Genomic DNA, 8634 nt, shown 5'->3' on the forward strand with positions numbered 1-8634 from the left:
CTTCTGACTGAGGACGGCAGCAGTATCTTGGCCAACCAAGATATATTCTTCAGGAAGCCTAGAAGTTGAACCAAACTTGTAACCCTCCTGAAAACCTTGTTGGCGACCAGCCTGCTTAGAAGCTTTTAGGAGGATAGCAATACACTTCCCAAGCTCATCACTCGCCCGGACATTGGCGATAACCTGTGTGAATAGTAAAGACTAAGCAATCTTAAACACTTAAACTATTTACAACTAAATAAGATACATACCTTGGGAACCCCTTCTGCCAATAGCCACTTTTTGTCCGCCTTAGCCCGGACAAGTTCCATCTTGTGGCCAGCACACTCTAATGCCTGATCTTGGTTCTTGGCATTAAGGTCAGACAAACGCTTGTCCTTGGCCGCCGATTCAGCTCGTAGAGTCTCCACTAATTTGACCTGTTCATTCAATTGCTTTTGGAGAACAACCCTGGCTTCCTCGGCGGCGGACCGAGCAACCTTCTCTGCTTCCGGAGCCTGGCGGTCTTCCCTGGCCTCGTTTATAGCCTTAAGGGCTTCTTCTTGGCATCGGAAGCAGAGGCCGCCAACTCGTCCCATTCCTCGTTCATCGCCAACCAATCTCGGGTTATCTCTAGATTGGTGGAGATCGTATTCGCCATATGATATGAGTTTGAGTTTAGTAACTCTTGGCGAATACGACGTCGATGTCGCTCCTTCTCAGCAGAAGGAAGACTCTCCTGTAAATACTCAACGCATACATCCACGTCACGAAATGTTGAATTTCGACGTAAAGACCAATGTGGATTATGCGGAGCGAGGTCTTCCTCACGAGGAAGTGAAGAGGTATGAAGATTAGGGCCAAACATGCTCACACCTCCTTAATCCCTAAAATGATGAACGTGATAAGAAGGTGACCTACCAGCATGATCAGTATGGTCATCCTCCTTATCCTTCAAAGGAGAATCGTCCGCCACAACAATTGGCTCCTTGGCAGTATTAAGCGATGGTGGCGGAAGAGGAGTCGAACTCTTCAAACCTGAAGCACCTTCAGTATGGTCATCCAGGTCCACTGAATAACGTTAACAATTGGTTAGAAATATATCTAACTTATAACAGTTAACAAATGTGAGAAATATTTAACTTACCCAAGGAAGCGTCTTCCACGTCAAGTTGGTTCAGACGCGCTTCCAAGACAGCAGGCTTTACCTTCTTGGGGGCGGTCTGGTTTGGGTTAACCGTGCGCTTACCAGCCACCTTGGAGGCACCCGCGTCACTAGCTTGATGCCCACCCTCGATAGTGACATCATCAGACGCGGGATGATTTCTCTCTGCAGCAGTGTCTACATCGTCTTGACCCTCTGTCTGGTTGGTGGTGGCTCTTTGGCGGGTGAGACCTGCAGTTAAGTCCACAACGTTGTTAGCATCAGCTGGAAAACTTCCTCCGCAGAATGACGACTCTTCGCTGGATGAAAAGAGTACAATCACTCCGCTGGAAGTAATAGCAGTCACAGGTCGGGGTTGTAGAATGCCTCACCTTTCTAGATACATTCCTTAACATATTCCGAACCTTGGACGTCAGGATGTGTCTATTAATAAGATACCTAGATTGTATGGACATGAAAACTACATCCAGTGGAATGTATTGTTCGAAGTTGCCGTCTGCTACAATGATGTTGAGATGTGGAACTCTATCAAGAATGGGCCTATGTGTCGGATGGAACAGGGAACAATCAGACTATTGAAGTATGAATGAAAAAGAAAGATGATAGAGCACTAGCAATGATTAAGTTGGGTTTATCATGGGAAATCCAAACTAGTGTAGCTTATCACACAACAGCCAAAACAATTTTTGATGCTATTATTGAAATGTTCGAAGGTGACACAGAATTGAAGAAGAAGGATCGTTGGAAGTCTGATCTTGATCGTTTCATTTTTAGAGGGAGTGAAAGGCTAAGATCTGTGCTACAGAGATTTGTGGCAATTGCTAATGAAATCAGGACAACTGATCTAGCAATCACTGATTATGACATGACCAAGAAGTTATTGTCATCTCTTTCTGGTGAATGATACACTGCTAGTAAATTCATTAAAGAGAAGGAAAATTTCCCTCAGTTGAAGCTAGATGATTTAATTTGCTTTTTGCAAGCAATAGAACATGAGATGATCGAAAAATAACATGATCAAAGAAGATAGACCAAGTTTCCGGGTGACCAATGCTCTCATAAAAACAATGGGAAATCTCTCCACAAAGAATCAACAACAGGTTCCCATTATTAAAGGACCAGGTGATTATGGTGGACAATCCAGGATTAATGTCCAATTGATTGATGATCATGATACATCTTCTATGTCCAGTGGACATGTCAATCAAGGGATTGAGTATCAAGCATTATTCTCAATGTTTACTGAGTCATACAATGCCTTTGTGGCCAAAAATTTGATTCACGCTAGTGTGGTTCAAGAAGATTTAGAGAAATTGATGCAGATGACTTAGAAGACATGGATTTGAAATGGCGGGATGTTATGCTAGCCTTGAGAAGCAAAAGATTGTTTAATAGAACTGGAAGATCTTTAATGGAAGATCTTTAATGACGGGATAGGATTTGATAAATCAAACGCAATTTGCTACAACTGTCAACTGCCAGGACAATTTGCAAGGGAAAATCAACCAAGAAATTTCCAAAATAATCAGTTTGCTCCACCAAGAAACCAATATCAGTACCAGAACCAGAACCAAGGCCAACAAAGAAATTTCAACAAGTACAACAACCAAAAATCAGTGAATCACCAGCAAGTAATTCCCCAAAATCAGAACTTTCAGAGATATAATCCGAACCCTCCAAAAGCTCTTGCAAACCCCAACAGAAACAGTACCAACCAACCTAGAAACCAAGGGAATGTTGCACTAGCTGCAGATCACAAAGGTAATTTTGATTGTAGCATTCATGGCTAAAATGGAGAAAGAAGCTGAATCCTCTTCATCTCAGGTACATTCAGATCTTTTAAAACTTGAATTACTTGAATTAAATGAATCACTAAGAATGACAGTTGGTAAGCTACAAAAGGAATGCTTTAATAAACAAAGTATGATAAATGTGTATGAGGCAAGTGACTTAACTTATGAAGAAAGAATTAAAAGTCTAGAAAAGACTGTATTGATAGCTACATTGTGCAATCCAGATATATCACTGAAGTAGAAGGGTTGAAAAAGATGTTTCTTGATGAAAAATTGAAGAACACTGCACTTCGAGTTGAGAATGATTTCCTGAAAAATCTAGTCTCAACAGGAAGCATTTGTGGGAAACTTAACAAGATCAAGGAGGAAGATAAATACAAGGTTGTTCCTCCAGCTTTCAATGACAATTACTCATTGAAGGTTGATAAGGAGAAGATAGAGGCATACCTTGATCAGTTTAGAGATGTTTTTATGGAAAAGAAATATTTCATTGAAAGATATGAGTTGGTTTAAGTAAGTGACAAGGGTGAATTTGTGACGAAGGAAGAAAAGAGTTGTGAGTTTGTGTCTGAAGATGATTTTGAAAAAGACTGTTTGAACACAGATGACTTACGTGACTCAAGTGATCAGTGCTCAAGTGAAAATGATTCAAAGCATAAAGGAATAAGGCAAGTCAAGTCCACCAAGCAAGATTCCTACATTACCAAGGATCACACCAAACATGAGAAAACAAACATGAACAGATGAGAATGGAACATGTGTCATTTGACAAATGTGGTGGCTCAAAAGGTAAATATAATGTAGTGGGGCCTCCAAGCAAAGAAGCATTAAAAGAGAAAAAGTTTAAGAACAAGAAGAAGACTGAAGACACTTTGAACAGTGATCAGTTTATTCCTGTATACCCTGTTTTCTCAAATCAAGAATTATTTGATGTTGGAGAAGTAGAGACTATGGAAGAATATGAAAGAAGACAATCAAGGTTTAGAGACAACTCAGATGATGTACCTCTCAATGTGGAAATAATAACTTTTTGTCAAAAGCTCAGTTGAAAGACAAGACATCAAAATTGAGGAATTTGTGCCCTTATCAATGGACTTTGATGGGCTCAAAAATCAAAGGACCATTGGAATTGAACCCCTAAGGCCAAATGAAAGATTTAAAAAGAGGAAATCAAGTGAGAGTTTCAAAGGAAATGTTTGGTGCAAGCATTGTAATGTGTATAGACATCATACTGATTCTTGTCATGAAAGATTTACAATCAAACCATTTCATGTTCCTGATACAACCAAGTTTGGGCAAGATTTTGGTTTTCACAAGAAGAAGTATGATGAGTATTTGGGTAAAGGCAAGATTCCATCTGTTGATACTGACAGAAGGAATGAAGAAACCAGCAAGAAGAGAACTGAGATCATAGACAAGAAAAAAAGTAGTTGGAGAGAAGAAGGTTCTGAAAATGACACAACTAATCAGAATAAACCTTGATAAGTCCGTTAAGAAGGAGAAATCTGTTGATCATGGGAAGCCAAAAGTGGGTAAAGAAAAGGTTAAAAGAGAGATGTTTAGGAGAAAGAAATCAAGGGAGTTAAATGGTGATGAGAAATTTTTGTTAAAGCATGGGTTAGAGCCTCAAGGATTTATTTGGAAACCAAGAAGTGAGACTCTAGTGAAAAAGAAGACACATGTAACATATGAAACACATGAAACAAGTGTGAAGAGAGAAAGTGTTGGTGAGGAATGCAAAAGTATAGTTCCATATGTGAACCGATCATATGAATCTGGCTATGAATCTGATGACTCTTGTGAAGTTGTTTATGAAGACCCCAAACCCAATGAAACACTTGTTCATGTCACTGATGCTTTGCAAGCTGATGTAGCTTGTACTTCATCACTTAACTGATCATTTTTCTTTGATTTATGCAGGAACAGTCCACACCAATCACTGATGTATGGTATATGGACAGTGGATGTTCCAGGCACATGACATGTGACAAGAGGTCTCCAGTGAACTAGGAAGAAAAATTGCAAGGACCTGTTGCATTTGGGAGTGATGAAAATGGAGAGAAGATAGTGGGGAAAGGTATTATGACCAATGGAAAAGTGTCATTTGACAATGTATTTTATGTGGAAGGATTGCAATATAACCTTTTGAGCATCTCTCAAATGTGTGATAAAGGTTATAAGGTTGGATTTGATGATTCTCACTGTTTCATCCTCAAATTTGAATTTGTGATTCCTCCGGATATGATTATGATGATGGCTCCTAGAAATGAAAACTTGTATGAATTGAAAATGAAAGATGTTGTGTCTAGGGGTGGGACTTGTATTTGTGTCAAAGGACACTGAAAATGAAACCAAATTGTGGCATAGAAAGCTTTGTCATGTTATTTTATAGAACATGAACAAACTTGTTAAAGGTGAACATGTGATTGGTTTACCTACAAGGGAGTTCAAGCTTGATAACAAATGCAGTTCATGTCAAAAGGGTAAGCAACACAAGTCATCACACAAAACAAAACTTGTGAACTCAATTGAAAATGTACTGGAATGCTTCATATGGATCTCTTTGGTCCTGTGAGTGTTTCTAGTATAGGGAAGAAAAGGTATTTCTTAGTGATCATTGATGATTTTCAAGATACACTTGGGTTTATTTTTTGAATTCCAAGGATGAAGTTGCTGAATTGATCAAGAGTTGTGTTACAAGGATGGAGAACCAACTGGATGTGAGGGTGAAAGTGATGAGAAGTGACAATGGGATTTTGTTCAAAAATGGAGTAATAACTGAATTCTGTCTTGCAAAAGGAATTCTACAACAATTCAGTGCTCCTAGAACTCCTGAACAAAATGGTGTAGCTAAAAGAAGAAACAGAACAGTCATTGAAGCTGCAAGAACCATGTTAGCAGATGCTTATTTGCCTATTACTTTTTGGGCAGAAGCTATCAACACTGCTTGTTATGTTCAGAACAGGGTTCTTCTAAACAAAAGCCAAGACAAGACTCCTTATGAGATTTTGTTCAAAAGAAAACCCTACATCAAGTTTCTCAAGCCTTTTGGATGCAAGTGCTCATTACTGAATACTAAAGACTACTTGAACAAGTTTCAATCAATATCTTTAGACTGTTTTTTTGTTGGATACTCCCCACACTCAAAGGCTTATAGAGTATATGTGAAGGATCACTTGAGTGTGATCGAATATTCTGATGGGATATTCAATGAAAACCAGTTTAATATAGTTGATGAAGCATCCTGGTTATTTAATCTTGAGAAGTTAATCAAGTCTTTCAAGATTTATCCTGAGGACTTTGATTAAACTTTGTATAGAACAAGTGTCCAAGAAGAAAAGTTAGAAAAGAAGATTGATTTGAACAAGTTGTGGTAAAAAAATTGTAGGCAAAAATGCTGAATATTCCTTTAACAAGAATGCTTCTGATCATGAAGAAGAAGTTGAACAAAATGACAATCTTGAGCAACCACCTGTTCGAGAAGCACCTATCGGGAATGATGATCAAACTAATGATCAAAATGATCAAGAGTAAACTGTCAACAATGAAGTTCAACTTAAAGACTTGTTTGTTCAAGATCAAGATGAAAGACAACCAGACTTTGAAACCTTGTTTCAAAGTTTGAACATTGAAAACAATATTGCTAATTGTTGGTGAAAACAATAGCACCAACAGATTCATAACATGTCTTCAAACCTAACTCGATTTCACCTACCTCTGATACCAGCTTCTGACTCCTTGCCTTTGTATACCTCGCACGAGGCTAGGGTCACTTAGTCGATGCCAACCCCTTTTACCGATGCCTGACGCTTGATGCTCGCTGTTCCCTACTTCGGGTTAGGTACCACAGCTCAAAACAAAGAAGCTAGAAGGAACAAGTTCATGCAAAGCCATTCTCGTTCACTCGTTATTAGTCACTCATTCCCGTGCTAATGTAGGTAGAGAAAGAATGAGACAAAACAACAGATTCATTCTTGAGTGAAACTCCCCACCGGATGAAATGAGAGCAGACTTCGCTCAATAAGGTACCTATTCCATACTTCGAGTAAACAGTCTAATTCGATGTCTTATGGGAACGTAGTGTCATAGTTAGTTTCGAAAAGACTAGAATATCCAGCTACTCGTGCAACAAAGACTACAGCCACACCTGCCACCTCTCTCCCGATGACTGACTCTCCTGAAAAAGCTGTGGACACAGCAACAGACTCTTTCTCATCAACTGACTCGGTGGGGGATTCATTCTCTTACTCATTGCCAACCAGTTCTTCCTCTGCCTTGGCATAAACAGAGCTAACTTTCCTTGAGACTACTTCTGGAACATCCCTATCCTTCGATCGAGACTGCCGACATTACTCGTTATGAGGCGAGGATAGGCATCAGATGACTTCACTTGAGACATAACTTCTTCCGATAACTGAACTTCAAGTCTTAGCTACCCGAAATAAAATAGAATAAGGGAAGTTGACTTCGAAACCGTACTTTGAGCTACCTACAGGAGGAAACTTCAAGCTTTCTATGGCACTTATCCCATCCTCAACTCGGTAATCTATCTTTACTGACTTGCCTTCAACAGCCTTAGCCCCAGGTGGTGTAACAGATAATTCAAGTAGACAGCCAAAAACACCGGTTCTATCTCTCAGACTACCTTGAGACTCAACAATGACTAATTTCGGTACTGAAAGAACTTGCTTCCCGTATTGTTTTTGAGTGAGAGACCAGCCTTTAGGCTGTCTAGGCTCCTTGCTATCTCAGTCTCAGTGTTTGAGAACAAGAAGAGCATATTCTGTAAGAACAATAGGAGATTTGCCTCCTACTGGACCTGGTATACCTTGATTAGATAGACTCTTTTCTGTGTCAAAGAGAAAGAGCGGGTTCTCGTTCATAGATGGGGAGAGTTTGGCCAAGCTCCGCACCAGGATATCAAAAACGATTGATTCAATTCATCTGATCCTCTCTTTCCAGCTGTATGATAGAACAAGGGAGGTAGAAAGGAAGGTGCTGAAGTTCCAGTTCCGCAAAACTAGACTTTCCAGGTTTGCTGGAGAGGGTGAGATTCACCTTTTCTCATTTCAAAATATACAACACTTCCCGCGAGGTTCAACGTTGTCTCTGTCAAATCACTTCTTTACAGTTAATGATCCAAATCTTGTACTTGTGAACAACTTCTGAGTTTGCTTTAGGTTAACCCTCATGAAAGTTGCTAAACTGTGTTTTTAAAGGGCATACAGTCACCATATAATTAGTTTTCGTACCTGTATTCAATATATACAAAGAAGAAGGTTTGGATGTTTAGAACAGGGAATACCACACCTAGGAATGAAGTGATAAGCCACACCAAGGGATTCGTGGTACTGTAGTTTTGGTATCAATGATCAGATCATCTGACCTGCAAGGGTGCTTAAAAGGCTAACAAAGCCCCGTTGAAGCTATAAAAAAGAGAGGCAGTAAGAGCATCCAGTTATTTCTAGGGACTGAACAACACAACAGGTATAAGAAAGAGAGTAGGAAAGAAGCTTGCTATAAAATCACTTTACGCGGGTAATCGTTTTAGATACTATGAAACAGTAATGAACCCATATGCTAAGAATGAATGGTCAAGAAGTCACTGAAAGCTCTGACTCGGATGAGGTGGCTCCTTGTCTCTTTCTTTGAGATACGAGAACAGTGCCATAGGGAGTAGGAATTCGGAGGGTTTTG

This window comes from Bidens hawaiensis, unplaced genomic scaffold (genome assembly GCF_021521415.1).
Source record: "Bidens hawaiensis isolate Kalapana, Puna unplaced genomic scaffold, B.hawaiensis_p1.1 tig00036296_1, whole genome shotgun sequence".
In the NCBI taxonomy this organism is placed as follows: Eukaryota; Viridiplantae; Streptophyta; class Magnoliopsida; order Asterales; family Asteraceae; genus Bidens; species Bidens hawaiensis.